At 31.7% G+C, this 25,685-nt stretch overlaps 1 protein-coding gene across 3 annotated transcripts in view; it reads right to left on the bottom strand.

The window, feature by feature from the left end:
- LOC124537788 overlaps nt 1-22,185 on the bottom strand; it is a 203,070-nt gene extending 180,885 nt beyond the window's left edge. For 2 of the 3 annotated variants that reach the window (XM_047114689.1, XM_047114691.1), the window contains exon 1: nt 21,829-22,185. The gene's annotated coding sequence lies outside the window, so the exon portion shown is untranslated. Of the gene's footprint in view, nt 1-4,590; nt 4,665-21,828 lie in introns of all 3 variants that reach the window. The other variant, XM_047114690.1, reaches the window with a different exon arrangement.
- Nucleotides 22,186-25,685: the final 3,500 nt, after the last annotated feature.

Here is a 25,685-nt window from a genome sequence, read left to right as displayed (position 1 = left end):
TTTTTTAATTTACTACATCACTTTACAATCCTCTAGAATTATCAGTGTTTCTTTGGTATATTGTCCATGTATTATACACAAAAACCTTCCTCTCGAATCACTCTATCTATTAAAAAAAACCCTTTAAAATCCGTTGCGTAGTATTAAAGATTTAAGCATACAAAGGGTCATAGGGACAGAGGAAGCGACTTTGTTTTATACTATGTAGTCAAATGACTGTTCGACTGAAATAGTGATCTATCAACGCACAGCCCAGACCACTGGGCGAATTCGCTGAAATATGGAAAAAGGATTTTGATAAATTCCATCCCTAAGGGGATAAAGTAGGAGATGAAAGTTTATATAAATCTTCTTAGATTTTCGACTAATTAAACTGAAATTAAAGATTGGAGCTATTATGACCCCTTATTTTATCCCCCAAAATATTTATATATAAGATACTCCAATATGTGCTACTTTTGGAATACGTGGATCTTAATCGAAGAAAACAACTTCAAATTGCATACGAGCATCGTTGAGTTTTCACGCGTTCAATGTGTTTATAATTCATTTCACGCTCAACGATGAACGAACGTACTCGTCAGGAAATTCGGTCACATGTTTATCCACTAATATGCTGTATAGCAGCGTGGTGAAATAATCTTCAAGCCTTATCTTAAAACGAGGCCTTTAATATCTAATAAAACATTCAGTTGTACAGAATTTCAAATCGAAAACCCTGTGTTACAATTCTTGTAATTTTAAGTCCATGATAAATTAGATAAACAGTCTTTTGAAATAACGTATCATTTCCAGAATCGAGATCTTCAGATGTTATTAAATTATAAATAATTAATTATAATTATGTTATCTGGTTAACTGGTATAAATATGACGATTTATTAACCATAAACAATTTTAATCATATCGATAGAACAATAAGTTTAACACTACGAGCAATAGTAGAGGATTACGACAATTAAATATAGGGATATATTATGATGCATCAGTGTTAATATCACATGGACTTAGGTCTTGGAAATGTGATTGAAATATATTTCTTAGCCGTCAAAGTAATTATATCATATTAAATCAAAATGTCAGTCAATTTTAAAATTCGAACGATTTTGTTCTGTGAATAGTTTTTTTTTATGTCTTCCGTCCATATAAATTGAGTAAGTTAAATGCAATATGCACGTATGCCTGTGCATTTGTATCATCTATAAATCCACAAAACGTAATAGACAAAGGCTTGAATTCACCAGTCTTAGTTTTAGTTGAACTCGAACTAGAACCACGAGATACCGTGAACACAGCCTGAGGGCAACAATCAGCATCGTACTGTGCTTGACTGCTCATACAGCTTTAGAGAAAAATCAACCTTAATTTACCTAGGCTAAAAACTAAATCTCCATCAACTAATTCCGCATCAGCTCACACGGGAATTTTAACCATAACTCAATCAACTTTAAAGTCTAAATTCCAATGTAGCTTATCAATGTTACGGCGTTTCGAAACGGTGTCGTGAAAACCGGTGCGACCAGTGTCTGGCCAGTCAGGCAGTTGCTCTGCATAGCAAAAAATAACCACGGAATTGTTTGAACTTATCACGGGGATATATTTCCGACTTTTAAATTACTAATATGAAATCTGACGTAATATTTCAAAGCAAAATAGACAATTGAGACAATTTTTCAACTCATATTCTAATTAAGCTTTCATATATGTACATATATACATATATTTGTAAAGTTCACAATTTGTTCCATGTCCTAGCATTCCGTCACTGTGTGAGATTCATTTTACAGGTATTTCAACTTTTCAAAAGCAACAACACGTTCAAAAGTTTAAATTGTATAAAGCTTCAACTTTTAAAAGCACATGAACTTTCAACGTCCACAATTCTGACACTGGGATATGACGAATTTTGCCCGTGATTTAATCCTCATAGACTATAAGAATATAGTATTATATTATTATGGATTAATGGAGTGTATTGTATTTAGTATGGAGAGACATACATTACTTAAACCAAGTTTATGTATCACCAGATATTCTGTATTTATCATTCGTAACAAAAGCGTCTCCTACCTAATATTGTCAAAACATTTCGAGACAAATAATTGAATCCGAATGTTATTTCAATATAAGCTATCTCAGTTCGTTTTATAGGTATTTTAGAAAGTATTTATCGTGCTGATAGGTCCAAAAAGACCGTACAATTCATAGGTCATAGAAACAAAACTCGTGAAAGTAAAATACAAGGAAAGTTAGTTACAAAAATTGAATTGTTCACGAAACACTGAGATGGTCTACACTCTCTCATTCATTGGTATCGAATAGAAATCACCAATTATCAAATTGAACTGTGAATAATTGAACACGAGACCACGAAACTGACTTTTCGACATTACAACCACAAGAATGTGCCTTACATGACTGTATTTTTAAATGTCGAAAAAGAGTACTATTGAGATTATTGATTTTCTACTCGGTAGAATCTACTAACCGGTGGTAGCTTCACTTATATTAGTTGTTAAATGACGATTCAAAAGTAAACGCTTGTAAAAGCCTACTTGAATAAATTATATTTAGATTTTGATTTTTTTTGAATAATAGTAAGCGTTCAATGTATATGAACCATTCTCCTGCCCTTATCCCAATGCTACTTGAGGTCGGCGCAGCATGTCTTCTCCTTCTATACTTCTCTCTCGAATGTCACCTCACAAGCAACATTATTTTTAACCACATCGTCTTTCACACAACCCATCCATCGATTTCTTGATCGTCATTTACCCATGGTCATGGTCCACATTCCTCCTCATAATATGTCCATACCATAACAACGTCATGGTACGTTTAATGTATATCAACACTAACACTTATTCATACATGTAATTAGACACTGCTAAAGAGCAAGATACAAATGTAAAGTAAAGTAATTAGTACTCAGTCAGCTTTATTCGCATTAAAGTTAAATTTCCCTCGACCTAAAATTTAACATGTAGAGAAAACTTAGCGAAAAGTTACACAAATCATAGTTCAGCTCAAGAAATTTAGTAACGTTCACATGTTCCAAGATGGTGAATATCCAGCGGCGTCATTAAAGTTTAAGATATGACAAAATTATACCCATAAAATACCCATTGAAACAATTCAAACAAACCCTCTCCACAACTTTAGCATTATAACTTAAAGTGGGGGTGAACGAAGAAGGGTAATAAATCTAGTCTACGATAGCCTGCTGGCAGTACACACCTACTCCATTGCGGTAACGTTGCATTGTGGATTCAAACCCGATCAATGCAATATATTTAACATAATATCGTAATAGTGCTCCTCGAAATTGTATTTCCGACGGTATTTTAAACTTAACTTTGATTTCACGTTGTAATACGTTACTATTATGAAATAAAGTGTTTGGTTAAAATGATACGTTTTTAATGGAAATGGTTGTTTATACTGTTTGTTTTTTAATGGTATTGTACCATTAAAAAAGGTTTTTTTGTTTTAGTAAACATACTATTACATAAAATTATATAGTCATCATCCTCCTGCCCTTATTCCAACTTACTTAGGCACGCAGCTTGGGTTCTTGTCCCATACTTCCCTATCTGACGTCATCTCACATGCAACATTTTTTCCAGTCAAAGCATCTTTCACAGAGTCCATATATCCAAAAAAAAAATTAATTTGGTTTATCTTACATATCCAAATTACATAGACAAAATTCTATTTGAATGGTCCAAGCCGTAACTGAAAACACATTAACTAAAAGCTTAAGCCTCCATTTTATCAGACTTTCCGCATTTTAATTTGGAAGAACAGATCTCTCATTTGTTCCTTCATTCCTGTAGCGATAATTATTTCTAAGTCACGTAGATATTTCAACCCTCATTCAATGAATGCAAATGCATTCAACAATTTAGAAAACTTTACGAAAAGTTATCAGAACGGTTTTTCCAGCTTTTTACCTTATCTTCGAACAATTTCTCGCTGTGCAAATATGCTAGAAGAATTACGCAGCCAACGTGCATACTAGACATTCATACTGGAATTTTCCAACTTAGCAATATAAAGCGGAAGAAGAATTTATGCAAATCGCTGACTTAATTCCTTTTTTTTTTCATAAAATATGCAAGCGGAAATATTTACGAGCAAATAGGGCACCTGATGGTAAGTGGTTAAATATCAAGAATTGTCAACGTCAATACATCGCCAACATTCGTGATTAAGATACGGACCTTTAGTTACACTACTAATCATTAACTGTTTGGCAATCCAAGTATGGCCTATTATCTAACTAACTATATTTAACTACTGTGACTTTGTTGAAAACAGTAACTACTGAGTTGTTTACCAGTTCTTCTCGGTTGAATATGCATTCCGACCCGGTGGTAAAAAGTGATGGAAGTGAATACTTCATATAGTTTATTAAGTGACGATTCGAAAGTGCTTGCAAAAACCTACTTGAATAAAATATATTTTGATATTGATAGAATTTGTGTAGATGTGTGTATACACTAGTCACAAGAATACATCTGTATCAGATATATCCCGAGATAAAACGATGAAGGGACTAGATCTGGACAAATGTTTATATAACACTTACAAACATTTTACTTCTTGTAAGAGCCGTACTTCGCCAAGACAGGTAAGACGAATGGCCATGCTTTATTGCAGCAACTGTTGTTGGACAAAATAAAAAAATAAATACAATGTATAAGGTCGATGTTTATCTTTGAAAATCTGTATAGTAGTAGCATAACACGAACTTTGCAAATTCAACCTTGTTGATTTAGGTAGACGGACGGGCAAATTTGCCAACAGATTGTAAATGGTCACCACTGGTGTAATAAATATGGGATATCTTAGGAACTAAGATATTTCGTTCCTTTTGACTGTAGTTACACTGGCTCACTCACCGTTCAAACTGATGCACAATAATACTGGGTACTACTGTTTGTTGGTAAAATATCTGATGAGACGATGGTTCTTACCCAAATGGTTTTGCACAAAGTGCTACCGCCAAATAAACAAATATACAAATTTTGAAACAAATTTCTGGTAAAGTTATTCCAATACGACTTAAAAGAGATCGTTTATACACCGTTAACGATGTTATATCACCACATACATGCAATATTCATAAAAGCTCCAAGTTTCGTCCAAATATCGCATTATTATCTCAACATCTTTGTGTGAAGAAACAATGGGATTGAGGAGTTGTGCTTTGTAAACTGAATTTATGGCTTGCTATAAAGAAAGATCTTACGCATTGGCAAAGTTGGCATACAACCGCACCGACATCGCCAAGAATGTTAGTCATGATAGCAATTAACTTGTCAAAACTTAACTACTTACTCAGTCAAAAGAAAAAGTTAAATTACAAAAGTGACATTTAATTGAGACAAAAGTATTCTTACAGTAAGTTGTCGACTGTGTTGCAAGTAGACTTGTCTGACCATTTAAAAGATAACTAATGATTCTATTATGCATTGTAAATTTCATCTTAAATAAAAAAAAGGTTTTAACGAGACGCCTTGAAAATGTAATTATTGCGCTATTGTCTGCGTCATCTAATGAAAGACGTTTCTCAAATGCAAAAGATTTAGCTTAATCAAATAAAAGAACACTATAATTTTCTTTTAGGTATATTTAAGAACATACATTTTTTAGTATTCAGAGTCCTTTGTTAACTTTTATGTTATGCAGATTGCTTTTGCACAGAATGGAATAGAGTTATTTATATTCTACCAGTGATCGAAGCACTGCCGACAAAATGAAGCTTAGCAGGTGTGCACTTGGAAGAGAACATTTTTAGCATTTCATATTTGTAATATTTTAACATAAGCATTGTATTTTAAAACCTCTCAACCATATATAATACAAGCTGTGCCCGCGACATTGTACGCGTTTAAATTTAACAAAAAAAATACTAATGTAGCCTAAGTTACTCCTTATTATATCAGTTATATGCCAGTGAAAGTCCCGTCAAAATCGGACCAACCATTCCAGAGATTAGCCGGAACAAACAGACAGACAGACAAATATTGTAAAAAAAATTATTTTGGTACATTGAGTAAAAGGGGCTATTTTAATATTACATACAGACTTAAACTTTATTATATACATATATAACTAGAAGTAGATAGGAAGCCATATGTCACATAATACATTCGAATTCTGAATAATAGATAAGTGTTGCTTATTAAATATTCCCATTAGTATTATCATAATTCATTTCGTCAGTAATTTTGCAACAATGGCGAGAATTTGAAGCGAACACGTAATAAGTGCCCGTAAATGGTTACTGGAAAAAGGCAATGACACTAAAAAACGTGCCCTATCATTCTCACAACTCGGCCACCTAAAAACGACACGGCAGTCTCCAATTCTTTCAACCTACATCGGCTGACAACGTAACTTACGATCACTATTCCACATTTCCCTGACTAACGAGATTTGACTTAAATAACACGACAATTTAAAAAAAAAATTACGTTTTTAACTTTAGAACAGTTATATATTTTTTCATCAGTGTTCGTGTCTCTTTTGTAAGCTTTTTCAGCTAGTCTTTCCACAATTGGTCCAGTATTAAATAATGGGGAACGGGGTTTACGTAACGACTCCAGTTTTAGTTTGACGCTGCCAGATTTTTTATAGGACAGAGGCTTTTGTCGTCTCAGTATTGCACATTACTGAAAAAGTCCAGTGTATGAATGTACGACATACTTTAACAAACGTATATATATATTTTTTTCTAGTGTTGGTTGACTATTTATTATCCATTGTGTGGGGAGTACTGGATGGTCATTGTATTCCGGCTTTTGTTGTACAGATATTGGTCCAATAACTTATTTTGCTACGCTTGCTACAAGTTATACAAAAACAATTTTGAATTTATTTTCGTTCATCTAATTTTACGCTAAAAAGTACATAACATAGATACCATATACATAAATGTAATTTAATAAATATCAGCACTTATTGCAGCTTTATAAAAACACCCTAGTAACAAACAAATTAATGATAGTATATATTACCATTTTCAACGAAACGGGATTGCAAAACGGCTCAATCTGCATCCTTTCATTGAGCTGTTTTTATCGCAACAAAAAAGCGCTTAAAGCGCTACATAAAAATACATACAATGTTATTCTTAATTACAACGTACAGGATAAAACGCTGAACTAAATTAGTTTTTCCGAAAGCAAATATTCTTTATCGAAGACGGGAATTACGGGGTAGACGTACCGCTAATTCAATTTGTCGACAATTTAGGACGAATTGCGCAGAACTTGTTCTCCCCAAAGAGTTGAGGTTTCAATCTCTGAGTACAATAGATTTATTGCTTGTTTGGACAAACGAAGGACGCATGAGGTGGCCCTGCGGTTTGTCAGAACTTTCAATTACATCGTTCAAATAAGGATATCGAAACAATTTGTTTCATATAAGTTTCATTCATTAATAACGAAAATTAACTATTGTTTTACAGCTAGATTTTAAGCATCATATTTTGTAATAGTTTGTAAACAATGGTACGCACAAATATATTTTAACGAGGTTATTAATAAAACTTTAGTAAAGTGCCGTAACATCAATAATGGGTGCTCGACAAAGTTTTGCTTGATTTATTGTACTAGTATGTAGAGTTACTTAACTCGGTATGTCGTACTTAAAAACAAAATTATATTGCATAAATCTTTTGCCTCTTAGACCTACTTTTACAATTGTTTCACCAGCTCAGATACGGCTGCTTATAGTATTATATTCTACAAATATAGTACCCATTATAGCAATATTGCAATCTTATTTATGCTATAAACATGTATAACAAAAACCCACAATCGACATTACAACTTCAAAAGCATAAACGACCTTAACCAAAATACAGTTCTGTTTTGTTTATGTCATCAACTAATAAGACAACCTCATTAAATAAATTTATCGTTTGTAATAGCTGCCTTCATTTTTTTCTAAATATGGTAATACAGCGCTTCAACTATTATAATTATCAAGCCAAGTAATCTACATCCATCCATACCATACATACATACTATTCCATTTAAGGCTAAGAAACATATGAATCTATTATTACTATAAATGATTCTCAAATAAATTGCAAACTAGATACACTAAGAATAGTTGTAGTAGTAACTGTACAAGCTACAAAAACAAGAATACATACATGTGTTACATTATTACTACGACTGTATTTCATAGTTACCATAATGTTCGCAAGTAAAAACAGATTCATCAACGTTTTTTCCCGGTTATGTTGCATCATTAGTTACATTGTCATAAAACGTAAAATACTAAAACATACCACGGCATATTCTTGAAAGTATAGCTTTCATTCCATATTACTTATAAATCTATTCACATATGAAGGCTTCCCCCCCCCCCTCAATGCTGAATAATCGGAGTGCATTAGTCTGAGAGTCGTTTGAGATTATCAGATGGCTTAATACAGAGATGACTAATGTAAGAAGTGAAGAAAGTAAAAAGATATAGATTATGTTTCTTAATGCACACTGATAACGTCGACCGCCTTTGTAAGAACAGACCTCGATAGTATATCTTTAGTAATACGAATAGGAAATTAAACAAAGAATTCATTTGAAATATATATTATTACCTTTCCTCGACGATAAACAATTCTATAGGCTTTTGAAAGCGATGTCATCACTTTGATAGCTGATTAAATTAATTTGAGAGTTAAAATGTAACAAAACTGAATTCCGAAAGAGATCTCAGTTAATTCAATATGATTAATCTTGTCAAAGGTTTTTCAATGGCATTCAAAAACGCTTTTAGATCTGAGAAACATGTTCATTAAATCATCGTTAGTACTCATAAAATACAAATAATCACTGCCGGTAAACTTTATAATTGCTTTTTAAACAATTTAAAATGTTGTTAATTAAGGTCAGTAAATTTTAACCCAAATCTCGTTTCAATCAAAATTGTGCCTATACTTTAACTATGGGTCAGTTACTCAAAAGTTGTTCAGAACTATAATTTAGCTTATTTTAAACATACAGAACATAATATATGTAAAGTTAAACATATAACCAACAGTCTGGTAATCTTAGAAATCTCGTTAATATTTATATACTTAATGACGTAAAAATAGCAGAAATATGCACGATATCCTTTGTATACAATTTCATACCACTCGCCTTTACATCGTTATGTAATGTTATCACGGAATGAACTATTGACATTCTGATTTCCATGCAAGTGAAATGGTCCAAGGCAAATACATGCAACACTTAAAGTATTCAGGTCGATATACCATGGAATGCAGACCTCATTGTTAATATCTAATTAATAAATCAGTCTTATGCATAAAATGCATTTTGAAAATACAAACGTTATGTGACGTGAATTAATGCCGTATCGAAACGTCGATACTGATAAACCGCTGATAACTCACGACGCTGCCCTTCCCATCAACCTCTGAACAATCACACATTGATATCGTCAAGTTTGCAAACTAATAACGACGTTATCTAAAAGGTAAAACGGACGATAGTCGTGTAACAAAAGATGAAAGAAAAGTGTATCGCTAGGTAAATGTTGATAAGGATTTATTTACACACTTGATATGAAATACGGAGGGAACGATAAGTTGATGGCTTATTGCGAAATCAATCGAGGCGTGTTAAAATACTTGATACAGGTGTAATCGCCAATTCGCAAAATATCCCTCATTTATCGGAAGGCAATAATTTGTGACATTATTTCCTTTATCATTAAATAATTGAAATAAGGTGAATTTAAAATTAAAAGCAGTAATAAACGACCTAGTACCAATTAGTCTGGGCAGTGGTAACGCTTTTTGTATTAGACGATTAAGAAGACTTCTTTCAAAAATCAAAATCAAAGTATACTTTATTCAAGTGGGCTTTTACAAGCACTTTTGAATCGTCATTTAACAATTATGTGAAGCTACCACGCTTTGATATTTTGATAATGATAATTACATTTAAATCTAAACTAGAAACGTTTGCAATTTTATATAATACCCGACGATGGTAAACGGTGCAGTAACTTTGTATACAAGAAGATCAAATAAAAAAAAACAACTCAGAGTCAAAGGAAGTTATTACGAGGCGAAGAGAGGAATTCAATTTCCACTCGATTATAACGAAACCTTCTCAGGATATTAAATCTAATTTATGGTCTTTTTTAATAATTAGATCCATTTTTTAAATATCCAACAGGAAATATTTAAGCATTAAGATTTCGTACAAAAAACAGAATCAAACTCTATATCATAAATATGTACAAAAATCTTGCCTACCCACAATAACTAGCTACAATTCGCGGAGCGCAGGATACATTACAAATGTACATATCCCGTAATGAAAAACTGGTTTTAATTAACGTTTAAAGATAATAATAATGTAGTAATAAAGGCTAACCACTGCGATCAGGGTATTGTATTGTTCCATTTTTAATTTCGAAAATTCAAAAATCCTGCGGCTAAAAAATATATACCCAGAAACACGAAATTAAGGCAAACAATGAATAAAACAGTTCGTATGCAAAACGGGCGTTCTACATAGGTACATACACGATGATACTCGTATATCAAAATGTGTTTTAAGCCGGCGCAACAGATTAATTGAAAGCGTTTGTACAAATCGATGATTTTGTACAATTATTTGGAATAATCTGGTGAAAAGGTTCTCAGATTTGTATGCGTTTACCGCAGTGAATAGTTTGTAAAGATTTGGATATTTTCATGGACAAAATTATTTCTTATTTCTTTTTAGATGTTTTAATATTTACTTATGTCATTTTGGTTGGTTATTCAAATACTTGTAAATAAATAAATAAATTATTGGGCAACATCACATACATATTCTGATCCCCAATGTAAGAAGCTAAAGCACTTGTGTACCGACGGTATCACAAACACCCAGACCCAAAACAACATAGATAACTATCGACCTTTCTCTACATCGACTTGGCCGAGAGTCGAACCTCGGAGCGACGGACCCATGAAAACCGGTGTACACACTATTCGACCACGGAGGCCTTAAGAAGAATTCTATTTATTTAGATTAACAGATATTACTTCATGGAGACATCTCGTAGTTTTAAAGGATGCAGAACTGAGTTGACTTTTGAGAATGTCTTTAAAGACGTGAAGGCTTCTACACATTTCTCTTCATCGCATAGCTTGGAACGAAATGCAAACAAAAACTTCTGTAAGAGAACCCACTTTTGCTCAGATTATACCCGCACTTTTCAGTCTAATTCCAAGTTCATTCACTGGACTGTTTCGACTCCATCTTATTGAATTAAAATGAATTATGGCATACAATGAAGTTTGGAGATTAATGGATTTAATTTCATATCAAAATAAGGAGCATTTATCTTTGAAAATTGAGATGATTCATCAATTACCGAAACTGATGGTACTAAAAATTACCAATTAGATATTCCCTTTGGTAGAACCAAATATATTACAATTTATTATATTTTGCCGCGGATTTATCGGCCTTTGGGAATATTATAAACGTAGCTTCAGGCTCGGTTATAATTATCTACAGCGTCAGTTAAAAATTAGCCCATATCATTGCTAATATTTTACCTAACATTGACAATTATTCAAAATAGCGAGCGTGTGAGCGTTGTTAATAAAAAACATGACCTCACTATTTTTGATTGGGAATTCTGAGTAATGTAAAATACAAAAAGTATAATTATATCTGAGGTCGTTTAACAATTTAGGTACAGTTCGGTTTTTATCGATTCCTTTCCGGCTAATTAATTTTTTACTTGACAGAAATATTTTAAGATAAATTCTGAACGATTTAATTAAACATAATAAAAAACGTCTTATGAGTTTGATTAATTGAATAGAAACTACAAATGAAGTATTACCATTTCCAAACACTTTTTAAAAACAAATCATTCTTTAGTCAAATATTGAAATTATTGTTTTTAATCTTGTATTTGTAAAGTATTTTAAGAGAGATAGATCGCAGACCAGATTTAAATAATCCGTAGTCCCTAAAGAATAAATAAACTGGATTATACCCATCGTCAGCAAAGTATCCGTAAAAAGGGTAGGAATTTCTACAATATTAAACCTAGAAACCTCCTGAATGTACCCAGAAAGTTTTTCCTACTACGTTATTCAGCTCATTAAATCATGGTATGGATGATAAAACTTTGCATATTATATTTTCAGCATAAAACTTTCGTAGCGCATTTCATTATTCTGTGAAGTTTTAAATTTCATCCTGGGAGTACACTAGCAGCTGTCCCCTAAATGCAACTTGTTACTGTCTCAATATAATGTCCCCCGAGAAAGCAGACGCCACTCGGCTATAAAGTTGTGAACACAATTTACTCTCTGATACTGACCATTTTAGAGCACACAAAATTCAATCTATAATAACTTCCGCATCGTCAGGTATTGAATCAGTAACCTAAAGGGATATATCAGTTCTAATAGATTAGTTATTCTTATATAATCCTCCAGAAATATGATTATAAAAGGTCACTAGGAACATGATAGATTCTAATAAAGAAAATTGGGTCAACCTCTACGTGCTATGGCGGCAATCTGTCTAGTCCCTTTCTTATCATCAAATCCTCGAGGGCCACTTTTGGGGCAGCGTGCTCAAGAAGCGATAGCGATGTCATTTTCCTACCCACTTATAGGTACTTCAATTTGTACGCAGGTCTTGACTTAATTCATAAAAAAGGTGAATAGATAGAATGGACTGCATTCTCACAGGTAAAATGTGTTACTAAAATTGCAATTTTTAAAACACCTTTATTATTTTAAAAATTTAAAATTTTGGTTCCTATTTCAAGAGGAAGATGGAAGGAGTTTGAAAGTTATTTGTTAGATAAATATGGCAACACAAATTATTTTAATATTAAGTTGGTACGATTGTTTAAGTTTTTTATGTTGTGTAACGATTAGCTATATTGTTTTTTTCTTCTTCCATGTTCAAAGAGTACGCTGTGTTGGGTATGATTAGAAGTCTAATTAATTAAAATAATGTATATAACAGGGACAGTTTTTATTCATTATATTTAACACCATTTTGCCGACCGATTATGCTCATCACATACAAGCAAATTTCACCACGATTTCTTAATCGCCAAGAACGAGATGAATTACAAATGCAAACTAAGCACATACAAAACTCAACGTCACTGATGAAATTTGAACCTTCTTCACAACTAATAATAACATAATTCAACTAAAACAAACGGAAATGTTACTTGAAGCCACAAATTGACAAATGTTTTATCGCACTTACTTCTGAACAATAATTATGACGTCATTTCTTAGCATAATTTCCTATGATTCAAAACTTGTTGACAACGGCGAGAACTTCTTACCGATCCGTTATTTTAATTTGTTCATAGTCATGTCGGATAACTTTTCCAACTCGCGATACTGTGATACATTAAGTAATTTCCTTAATAGGATTTTAGTAGCGAAATCTTTAATCTTTACAATATTAATGAAAGGAAGCACTCCAGTACTGTAACTAATAAAGTATATAAAATTTATTTATCATCCAATAAAGTTTTCAGGAAATGGTTATTTGTGAAATTTGAAGGAAAAAGCATAATAAAAACAAGAAAGAACAAAGACTACAAGTTTATTGTTCAAAATCAAAATCAAAAAAATTTATTCAAGTGGGCTTTTAGACTTACAAGCACTTTTGAATCGTCATTTAACAATTAAGTGAAGCTACCACCGCTTTGATACTATAAAACAGCAATGGATACTATAACATCAACTACAATAGTTCAATATGTACAGTCGGAGTAAGGAAAGGTTCGTCACCTTAAGATTCAATTTCGTGTGCTCAGTATGAGCGATAATTTGCTTTACCGATCGATAATGACATATTGCGTCGCAATGATTTGATGTTTAGATTCAAAAGGTACTAAGAATTTAAGACTTGATAAAGGAATGAGTTTGGAAACTGACGAAGGTTTTCTTACTCTGACTGTACAAATCTTTGTACTTGTTCTTTTGTTATGTTAGAAATGATAGTGTTTATCTTCAAGAATTATTTGGTCCACTACCCAATTAGCACAAGAAGTCCATTCTCAGATTTAACAGCAGATTTCAAACATTAGCAGGTGTCTTCGATGACATTTTTGCCGAAAGCAGTTTCCAAGTTTAGGACACAAGTTATTCAATTAGACGGAAAACGTTCGGGTTTCCCGAACAACTAATCAAAGTCTGCAATTCCGCAACACTCGTTGTCTTAGCCTCGTAAGGCCGACCACAGACCAAGCCACTGTCCATTAATTAGTCTACTGTGGATTAAACGAACAAATCCAGTGATAGTTTACTCCAAACAATTACTCTTCCCTCTTATTTAATATGCCTGGTAGAGTATTACGGATAACGATAGGAATTATTTTAGTATAGTAGACACAACTAAGATGTAGCATCGTCAAAATTCTTAAAGCCGATTACTGCCGATTTACTCAAACAATAGAAATAGCTCCCTATCGCTCTATTCTACGCTATTTGAGATTATAGATTCTCGCGTCAGTTCAACTCGAGAAAGCAAGTGCATGTAAATCGACGTGTCAAATTGACGAATATATTTGGTCATTTCATTCATTCATTGATATTACAAGTTTGTGTAAAGATTATATTCACATAATCAATAAATATTGATAATTTGGGATAGCGTACTTAATTCGGATGGTATCGATTTTACGAATTTTGCCGATGGTACATCTAAGTTGTGTTGTAGGTACTATACTGTTGATGATAAAAGATTTTCTGAAAAAGAGTTTTTAAGTTGCAGCCTCGATATTCTCCGACGCTTTCGATAATGAGACATTCGCTAAAAATCAGGCATGCGTTCATTCCTTTGATATATTCAGAACATCGAATTGATTTATATTGTATTCGGAGATCTAAAAATGTACTATGATTTTTCAGTATTATTATAAAATAAAATGTAACACAAAGATGTTATGCAGAAAGTAATTTAGATACATGCATATTTTTTTACTGAACTTGATACGTTACACTATCCACGTGAAAGGGTTAGCGAGTAAAATAAAAATTCACTCGAGTAGAAAATTAACTTGAAGAAAATGTAGCGGGGACCGAATATGTATATTTGATCTTCGGTAGAAGAAATAGAAACGTAATGTGTGCATTCCGAAGTTTGATTATAGTTGGGTATATTGAATTGTTAAGATGAAGCAAATTAATCCTCAAATTAAATTTCTCCAATTGTGACGAAACTCAAGAGTTCTAGTCGCCATTGAAAGTTTCCCCCTGGCTTTATGACCAATGGAATATGCCAAATCTATGTAATTAAGATGACAATAATACAATGTAAATCTTAAATTTTATGAGTTATAAGTATCTTACCAATTTCACAAAAGCAAAATTGAGTAATTCGCAAGTGGTATTGGCAACATAATCTATCTCCGTATGTATAAATAAGAGACCATTTTTTTTTTTTTAATAGTATTCAATTTAATTCAAATTGGATGAGTGTTATGAGGATCGTGAGGTTTCTGGGTGTAAAGTTCAAGACTTTTAAGCTATTGGAGTCAGTGCGAGGTTACATAACACCTGAATACTGCGACCATTTTAAACTTATAATGGATTTTGGAGCATGCCTTGTATTTTCGTGGCAGTTTGAGTTTTGCTTCAGTATACTGCATTAATTTGAACCGAGCTTGCATTTATTGTAAAATGTTAGTGTATCGTATTACAGGTTATGCATTCCGTGCAAAATTTTCCAGACTGTATGTGGTGTTCTCTAGTATAAACGTCGAGACTTTATGTGACAGATAAAACGTTTTGGGGCTTCATTTATTCTGTTTGGACTCAATATTTTTGTAAAATATGTATGACACTTGATTGTAAGGGGTCATCAGCACCTAGAAGCATTATAGGAATGTCATTAAACATTTCTTACATCAATAATGTGCCGACAACTTTAGTTTTAGCTCGGTCATCTTTCAAACCGGATCACAACTATATTAAGTGTTACTGTTTGGCACTAGAATAAGTTATGAATTGGGGTACCTGCCCAGATGATAGTAAAAAGCTGTAGCACCAATTTAAAAAAATACATAAACTGTTACAAATGAAAGCAACTTGTAATAAGGTTGTATATTATAAGTCTTAAAAAGAGAGTTTAAACTTTAAAAACAATATCAACCAAGATCAATATCGTAAATAAAATTGTAAGTATCGATGTTACGCACTTGTTTAATCTACCATAACTGTATACTGTTTTAACATACAAACATCTCGCTGGAAATTCTCAGTTGTGTTTGTATGCCAAGTTTGTTCGTTCATACACAATTAGGTAAGATCGTTGCTTTGTAAGTTATACCAATAATATTGGGGTGTCTTCCTTTAACTATTACACTAACATTAAGTTTTAAAACCAAATATGATAGTTTGGTTATGAATGAAATGTCTTAAAAAGTTTCTCTTTATATTGTACAGAAATATATGCATAATATCTTTAATCTACACATAGTAGGTACGTGAATTACTTTGTAAAAAGGCTGTAAATTCGTTATCCCATCACGCGTCAAATAATAGATTATTTTTCATTTAATTTGCTGTTGTAATTGCTAAATACATTTCTTTACGTAAAGAGTTCTTTTTAAAAATAATAAACATTTGAATTAATATACCACAAGAAAGACCGTTAGAAGGTGCGGGCACAAAGTTCAAATAATGTTGAAAAATTATGTAATAGCTCTTTTGTTTTTCAAATAAACAATTGTAATAGTTCGTACCCTTTGTAACAGACCCGAGATGTTCGAATGGCTCTCAAAGGAACGGACAGCAGTGTTCTTACTTAAACAGGAAGATCCATGTCCCCTGCGGTAACAAGTTCGGACTTCGCAAAGAGACATTGATTTATATACTTCGTGCCCATAGGACAATTACTTCGTTGTCTGATTGAAAAGGGCTTAACCTTTAAATTGATTAAATAAAGAAATCAAGAAACCTTTGAGAAACAAATGAATTTGTGATTTTTTTTTGTATGGTGGTATGTTCATTTTGGAGAACTATTCAATTCGATTAAGGAAATTTAAAAACAACATATATTACAGAAGGTATTACTTTATCCAACTAGGCAATTTAAGAAAAACCGTTAAGTGAAAACCGTATCAAAATCGTTTCAAATCTTTAAAAGAAAGTGGACATATATAAAACGACATTCTCTGATATTCTATCTAAAGATATACATTATTCTACTATATGATATAGTATATTTCATTATTCGATTGAAACTATGGCTTCAACAAACCACAAAAATATTACTATCCAAAGTTAGACTCTAAGTCAATTATCCGACTGTATACTGTACATACAACTGTTCTGTGTCTTCGAATAGTTGGCGTGTGAATTGGTCCAGATATATAATCGCATATGGGATTATCAAAACTTCGATAAAATACAAACGCTGCATTAAATGACACGATTATTATTATTTCACGTTCCAACTAACAAATGACATTTGTTCTTAGAAAGTATAAGCTCACAATTTTACATTAAACTACAGACGTTTCGACAAGTCAAAGAGAAAAATGATTATGTAATATAGAAAACGTTACACTTGATTATTAATAGTCAACAATCTACCACCGCTTCGAAAACGTACACCTCTGACCTGAGAAGAACTGACGAAAGAAACTGAGCAATCTTTTAACAATTATTGTTTTTATAATGACATACATATATCATTGTAATTAACTAACATGACTGTTGGTATTTTAAGTATTGAATAAGAGTAACTACTGAAATACCTTCCAAGAATTTTAAGAATAACATTGTCTATTATGCTCGAAATCCCTGTAACTGTTGATAGCTTATACCTTTATATAAATCCCCACAAGAAAACGTTACTTAATCTCGTGTATAATATGTATACATATAATAAAATTGGAGTGTGTGTTTGTAATATTATAAATAAAAATTTTAACAAAAAGAAAAACCGACTTCAAACAAAACTCTATTTTAAAACAAATAAATATGCACTAAAAAGTAATAAAAATAATTGCGTATTCAACATATTTTTCTCCTAAGTAAAATGACATGAAAAATATTAGACTACTTAAAAGTCGATTTACGATTATATGACGTAGTTATTGTTATATTTGGTGCCGGTGTGTTATTTTGAATTCGGTTGAAAATAGCCCTTTTTTACTCAATGAATATGCATCTATACACGGTAGTCGGTACATATACCAAAAAAACATATTTTTTAATTTGTGTCTGTCTGTTTATTTGTTCCGGCTAATCTCTGGATCGATTTTGCCAGTTCCGATAACTTTAACTGGCAGATAACTGATATAATAAGGAGTAACTTAGGCTACAATAATATTTTTTTTTATTAAATTCAAATGCGTACAAGGTCGCGGGTAGAGCTTGTATAACATAAGCGCGTAGTAAAAACAGTTGTTCACGTTGTTATGACTTCTTGTTACACAATATAGACATCCCTCATTCTAACTACAGAGAACAATTACGCCTCTTATACAACGTAATTATATTAAATATGTCCGTAAAATAATTTCTTATGACAATTTGTTTTTTTAATGTCATATTTCATTATATACATATATTTTAATTTCTTTAATTCCAGGTAAGATAAATAAATGTAAAATATTAATATTTAAACGAAAAACCAATGTAGTAGTAAACTTATTTAGTTTAGTACGTACAGTACATAAAAGCAAAGTATGTACAAATCGCAGAAATTATGTCAAATTTATTATTTATTTATGATACATTTATATATTTATATCATGAATAAATAAAGTATAAGTGTAAATAAACAACCAATATTTAAATATTCAACATAACGTACAATATACCTACGACAAATTGTTAGCACGAAAATCACGAGCTTACTTTGTCAATCACAGATAAAGGCAAAGGAAAAAAGATTAATGTTGCCAACTTATTATATATATGGTAGGCGTTCTCATTTGCCAACAAATTACAAGTTTGTATTGTATTGTAAACAGCGAGTACCAATGATGTTGTAGTAAACAGATATGTTATTAACGCGCAAAAAGTGAAGACTAGAAAACGTCGTAGTTGGGACGTTTGTCTTTAGTTGTTTTACGTAGTAATATGTTATAATACATCATAATTACGTAGTAATACGTTTTGCGTAATTAAAACATCTAGTTATCCCTTTTACTTATTGTTTTTATCAAGCTATCCTTTTTACTTTTAACGAAATGTAAAAATAAACTAAAATAAACGGTCCCCGGCGCGGCACACTTTTTTCTATTGTTTAGTATGGATATAACATATATATATCTGTTTATTAGAATATCATTGGCGAGTACTATATTTTTACTCAGTCAAAATTCTGTTTCGAGATTTTACTCACACAACTTTAAAAACATGCACACACAAACACACACATGCATCTGATCCTACCAAAACATATTTACTTGGTCACAAATCAAAATACTATTAAGTCGAATATGAATGTTGTTTAATTTTCGACTTTATTGATTAAACATTAAGTCATAATGTCGTAAAACAAAGAGAAATACATGAAACGAAAACAAATATTCGATAAAATCGCTATTTGGTCAAGATTAAAACGACAGATGCATTTATTTCGTCCTTTATAGTTTTTACTTCGAAATGAAATAGGATCAATGACCCTAATTAGACACGTATCGAAATCTCGTTACGGTTAGACAAAAAATTTACCGGATTTCATGCGAATATCGATTTTAACACTAGAGACATTTTATTTTGGACATTTTTTATCTGTGCTCGCGATTTCGTCCGCGTTTAATATGAACAAAAAAGTCATTGTTATAGCCTAACTTCTTATTACATAAACTATCTGCCTGTGAAAGTTTGTCAAAATCATTCCAATCGTTGCAGAGATTATCCGGAACAAACAAAGCGACAAACAGACAAAAATTGAAACAATGACAGACATGTGCATTTAATAAAAAAATATTTTAATATTACAAACACACACTCTAATTTTATTTTATATAAATATACAATTCCATTTAAACATTTTTAAGCTGATTTTGATGATGTATGAATTAATGTTTTTTATACTATAATTTAAATGTGTATTTAATGCTCGTTAATTTATATGTAATTAAAACATCCCTACCATATCGTATTAATAAGTAATACGATATGACGAAGAAAGCCAATATAAAAGCCAAATAAAGTATAATTTATACGCGATTCTCGTAAATTTTTCTACTAATATTGGTCGAAATCATTCGGCAGACATTTTGCGTTTAATTATTACCCGGTAAAATGACGAATGTCATGTCGCATAAAAAGCAATAATACATAACTTATGGTTCAATGTCATCGAATTTGTGGTTTTTGTATTTTTTAAGATAACCTCCATTCCTCTATGAATCATTCCATTCAACAAAATGTTTATAGAATGAGTTGTCAGAAATTAACAATAGTTCTCTATTACGTCAAAATATAAATTTAAATTGATTGTGTTTATTTTTAAATTTATATTTAGTAACTACTAACTTTACTAGCCATTTATATCATTATATTTAATATATTAAAAAAAAGATAACATACTAGAATAATATCACCTAAACGATGACACTGTTATATACAACTAATAAGGGAAATAAAGCTTTATTATTATTATTAACTGGCCATTTTATGTCCTTATATTTTTTTTTGGTACCTATGTTGTCTCTGTGTGTATATATTCATGATTCTTTATTTCGTCTTTAATATCTTGAGAACAAAACACGATATCGACCGGTACATACATTCGAATTTCGAATGCGTTATTTTTTTTTTTCATATCAACTCTGTTGTGACAAATAAGAAACCCTTTCACATGACACATCTATTCTTTTTAATTTGATTCTGATTAAAATTATTGAAAGCGGTTTATGAGATGATGAGATCTGTACATAGATAGTACTTTTATTTATTAAACATATTATGTAAATAAAATATGGAGATATTAAATCATCGAAAAATAATAATAGTAATATTATATTTCATAAAAATAGCGAAATACTTATACCAACCATAATTGCAATAAAAACAACACTAACTTTATAAAAACCAAATTTAATAATAAAATACCCGCATTATGTTGGGTTAGTACCAATTTTGCAAGCTAAAATAAATCATATTTAAAAAACTTGTCCTGTAAGTTATGTATTACCTAAAATATGTAATAAATCCTCAAAGAATAATTATCTTCAGCAATGTTTTGCACATAATAATATAATAACATCAATAAACACGTTACGCATACGTTACTAGTAATTATAAAACAGATTATATAACTACCGATTATAATTTCTTTTTTCTTTTTAATTTCACTTCTTACTATGTCGCAGATCTGATTAATACTTTAAAATATTATGTTTATGTTTATGAATGACATAAAACGGGGCTAATGATTTTTTATAATATAGGGGAAACCCAAGTAGACTAGATAAAACAAATTTCTAAATAAAACAGACAAAGAAATTGTACAGGTGTTTTAAACTATAGAAGCAACCTTTGCTTACTTATTATTAAAAAAATAACAGCAGTCTTATCTTTTGTCTCTTTTTAGTACGTTCAATTTTATGAAAGAGAATAACAATCTGTGCCGTGGTAATTAAAATGTTAATTTATAATATTTTATGCATAAATATAAAGAGACGAGATAAAATTTAAGGTTAAAATAAGGAAAAAGATTTACACTATCAACGGATAATGTCAATTATTTATAAACCTTATCACTTAAAACTATCAAAATTCGTTCGATAAATACGTAACTCATAAAAAAACAGCTAAAATGAAGACGCTTACCTTATTTTACAGCAAACTGGATTTAGGAAAGTCGAAAAATCAGCCAAAGCAATCACAAAACATATTCCTTATAAGGTACACATAACTTGAGATTTAAAATATATGTACAACTATGACACAAACTGAATTTCTTGTTCACAGATGAATCATCGAAGAATGCACTATGTTACACTTTAAAATACCTACACAAACTTACATAACACACTTGAACACTGTTAACTAATAAATATTTCGAATTTCAAGTCGTTTCAATAATATATTTACAATGTTTTCGATGAAACAAAAGTTTTAAGAACGCTTAAAAACGACACGATAATCCCACATAGCATCCAATGAGCGACTGCTAGGCGGTTGACAGAAGTATAACCTAACAAAATTGAAGAAACCCACGCGGCCCGCTTTCGCTATAGAATCTGTTGCACTCCCCAACTTTGTCAGGTTGGCGTTGGAGAAACTATAAACAACACTCGAAAAACTTTTGTTTCGAGTTGTTTAAACGTTCTCTTAGCTATTAAAATACTTGTTAAGTGTTTGGACTAGTAAATAATACATTGTGCGTGATTTTAAGCATTGATATCAGGTTAAATCTCATTTTGTTTGTAGTTATAGCACGAACGCGGTAAGCGGGCAATGTACACGAGTGAATATAGCCACATTTTTACAATAGCAGCGTATTGTAGTGTGCTGCTAACTTCACGCGAGTGAATGAGAAGGCAGGCGGTTACCACTTACCTGCCAGTTTTTGTATAGGTACCTATTTTTTGTACAAAAACTAACTGTAATGATCTTTTGTCCAATAAAGAATTCGAACCGGCAGCTGATAGTATTCATATTGTTAATTGTAAATTTAGAAAGTTAGATCATTTGTTTTAAAAATGCTTTGTGTGGTTAAAATACTTACTTTTTATTGTATTTGCAAATCAAAATATTTTGAAATAATTACGTATAATTATGGAATTTTCTTATCAGCGTGTGTGGTATTAACAATTTATTTGTGTGTATAAGTAATTGTGTTAATTAATTATTTGCCCTATTATCACTATCTGTCATACACTTAATGATACCGCAAATTCTTCTATTAGGTATTTTTTTAAATGGAATCATTAGACAATAAGTGTAATTCTTATTAAAGTTTTGTGACTGTAATAATTTAGTTGTATAATCTGTAGTATTTTATATTTTTTTCACGTGACACAAAACGGTCCTGATTATGATGATGCCGAGCTTATGATGAAGTCACTTGCTTGTTAACCTTGCTTGCCTTCCTTTATAAAATTAAATTAAAATACAGGCAAGTGACGTCACCGCCCCATTGCAGCGCCATATTGTTCAAGTAGCGTTTTCGCGCGCTATTTATATATGGAATTTTTAATGTGATATTTTTCGGCAAATATGTACTAGAAATAAAAAAATCTATTTTCACTGGGTTCCTTAACTTAACTAAATAATATAAAATAGATTTTAAAAACCAGTCAAATATTGAATGGCTTATTTCATTTTACGATTTTTTACATTCGAAATATTTAGTAAACAACTTTTTGTTTATAGGATCCTCTATACCAGGACGACGGGAATAACAAGCCATGTGTTATTATTATTTTTTACTTATAAGTTATCTACACATAAAATGAGTTATACCGTATCCATTTAGTCATTATGAAAAATAATAAATGAAGTTCCCTTATTGGTGCAACGACCAACGTGTGTTATGTTATATTGCCAAATAATACTTATTTGGTATTGTTGTATTCCAATTGAAAGGACGATTTAGCCATTAGACGCAAAAAGCAAGATTACACCTTATTACCCAACAATGAGGAGTAATTAATAATAAGTTACCGCACCTAAATCAATGGCATTTGTAACCACTTACAATAAAGTGGCCTATTTGTAGACCGCCGAACAATACTATGGATAAAAAAATGGCTGGTCGTTCTACTATAAGTTCAAGTATGCAAGAAAAAATCTCTACTACGGTTTGACACTTCAATATGACGTAACAAATTGGCTACCACTCAGTTCGGTGTTTAGGATGATACCCAAACATTACACGAGCTGGAACCATTTCCGGCACAATGAGTTATTATTTGCTTATTAAATGACCACCCCAAATTGTGGTGAGTCCTACACTACGCCTGTTGAATATTTGCATATTCTTTGCATAAAGATTACTTATTATTGTCATGTTTATTAGATTTTTGAGACTTAGATTCTTAGTCAAGGCCTTACTGGTCACGCTATAATGGTTAAATCGCCAGTTCGCTAAAAATCCGATTAATCGAATAAACCGTATCTAGAAGAACCAGTGACAGATGAGCTTTGATGGATTGATAAAAATAACTGATGATATTATTGATAGAGGTGAATGGAAGAAAAACACTAATATTATATAATTATAATAATATTATTATAATATTCGACCCCTATTGAATGTAATGAACAGGCGAATGATGATGCAATTCTATTATCTTATTTTTGGAATGATATTTGTTCGAAATTTGACTTAAATGTACCAATAGTTCAGAAAAAGATAAAACAGCCAAGAAAAACCAGTGAAAGTGACTCGCAAGCTGTGTTTTGTGCGTCAATGATAACAATTGGTTAACAATAAGGGTGAAAACGTGATATTTTTATTCTATGTGGCTTGAGGCTGGGAATCGTTTCATTCGCATTGTGTTCGTCCTCTACGAGTCGTGGTTTTGTAATATCCTTTAGCACACAAACGATTAAGGGTGTCACAAAAAATATAAAATGGTCTGTAACACGACGAATATATATAGAGCGTTTATTATTATTCCTTCATAAGTTCAACCGACTCGATTGTATCATCAAGGTCATCATACTCGCCGTTGTATAGTAAAAGTAAAGTAAAATAACAGCCCGTAAATTTCTCACTGCTTGAAAAAGGCCTCCTATTCCATTAAGGAGAGGGTGTGGAACATATTCCACCACGCTGTTTCAATGCGGGTTGATGGAATGCACATGTGGCAGAATTTTGATGAAATTAGACATATGCAGGTTTCCTCACGATGATTTCCTTCACCGCTGAGCACGAAACGAATTATAAACGCAAATTAAGCACATATATATAGTGGTGCTTGCCTGGGTTTGAACCCGTGATCATCGGTTAAAATGCACGCGTTCTAACCACTGGGCCATCTCAGCTCCACTCGCGGTTGAAGCTCTTATAAAGTAATACCTTGTTATTGTCACACAATACAACAAGTTATAATTTTCCCACGACTGGGCAAAGATCACTCGTTTTGTGTTATTGAGCATCTTTTTTATATAATAAATATCCGAACGGGAAAATTAACCGCCGGATAGATCACTACCACCCATAGATAAAACTACAATGCACTACCAAAATTGGGAGCAATATTATGTTCTTGTACTTATAGTCGCACTGGCTCATTCACGTTTCTAACCACAATGCAACAATATTTGCTATTGTGGTGGTACCTACTTACGCCATCCACTAAGACCTCTTTTTGTTCCTATCTTCAATGACGTCAGTGGATGTACATGTGAATGTACAGTTCATCATGTTTGCTTACATGAAGACGAAGCGTTTTCCAGTTTTATCTACACACAGAGTAACGGATCTAGTTAGTCAATTTCGAATGACTGTTTAATTATACAAATTTATTTGAGTATTTTTCTGTTTATATTTTAAAAATTAGAAAATGAAGTCCGATTTTAGCTCCATAATTTAGGTTTCCTGCTATGAAATATCCGTCATTTGTTAAGGTTATACATATATAGGTACTGATTTGCTATCGAAACTTATGCGATCGATAAGTTTGATTTTCGTATCGAATGAGTATCAGGTATATTTTTTATGTTAAATTTAGTTT

Source organism: Vanessa cardui, chromosome 19, assembly GCF_905220365.1.
Source record: "Vanessa cardui chromosome 19, ilVanCard2.1, whole genome shotgun sequence".
Taxonomy (NCBI): Eukaryota; Metazoa; Arthropoda; class Insecta; order Lepidoptera; family Nymphalidae; genus Vanessa; species Vanessa cardui.
This window is presented reverse-complemented; position numbering and strand designations above follow the sequence as displayed.